Source organism: Fonticula alba (genome assembly GCF_000388065.1).
Source record: "Fonticula alba strain ATCC 38817 unplaced genomic scaffold supercont2.6, whole genome shotgun sequence".
In the NCBI taxonomy this organism is placed as follows: Eukaryota; order Rotosphaerida; family Fonticulaceae; genus Fonticula; species Fonticula alba.
In genome coordinates, this window is record NW_009242976.1 from 1096015 (window position 1) to 1096881 (window position 867).

The window sequence follows — 867 nt, forward strand, 5'->3', positions numbered from 1 at the left end:
GGGCACCTGGAATTGCCAACGAATACACACGATCGGGCGGGAGGCGGGGGGGGGGCGCGCACGCGCGCACAGGGGGGGGGGCGGGGGGGGGGGGGGGGGGGGAGGCGGAGACCCCGGCACATGCCCGTTCTCCAAGAGACCGGCTGGAGTATGTGGGGGCGGGCGAGGGCCTGTTCCGCGTTTGCGCCTGTTTTCTTTCTTTCTCTCCCTCTCGGTCTTTCGTTGTTGCTTTCGGGCTTTTCCTTTCTTCAAGCCCCAGGATGGGGGCCACGTCCCGGGGTCTGTGGTAGATTGGCCGCCAGCCCGATCGCCGGAGTCTGTGACAAGCAATGCCCCACGCTCCATGCCCGATTCACTTCGCCGCATTCTGTTCCGCCCTCCCATCAGCCCGTGCTTCTTTCTCTTTCCACCTCCTTCTCGCCTCCTCCCTTGCCGCCTCCTTCGGCGCTTGCCTGTGCTTTCGTTGGGTCGGCCGGTCTTTCCTCCCCCTGCCAAGCGCTCTCTTGGGGGTGGGCCAGTTTTCCTGTGCGCACGTCATGGCCTCGAATTTCTGGCTCTCCACACACTGGTGCGTTTCCCTGCCGGTGAAGGTCTTGCCACGGCGCACTGGGACCGCACTAATGGCTCTTCCCCCCCCCCCCCCCCCGCGTTTTCTCCATAGCCAACATGGAATATACTCGGAGGCAGCGCTGGCCCCGCACTTGGTGGACGCCCAAGCGGCTGAGACGGTCCTGCGCCACTTCCATCAGCTGCCTACCTTTTCCACGCCGAAGGTCCCGGAGCCTGGGACCTCAAACGACGGCCGAGCCTCGGCCAGTCCCACGCCAACATCTCCCGTCCGTGTGACAGCCGACGATGTACATCGGC

At 65.2% G+C, this 867-nt stretch overlaps 1 protein-coding gene across 1 annotated transcript in view; it reads left to right on the forward strand.

Annotated features, from left to right (window-relative positions):
- Positions 1 to 867, forward strand: part of H696_03910 (hypothetical protein) — a gene marked incomplete at its 3' end in the record, with an annotated part of 9759 nt that overhangs the window by 6282 nt on the left and 2610 nt on the right. The window lies entirely within an intron of this gene.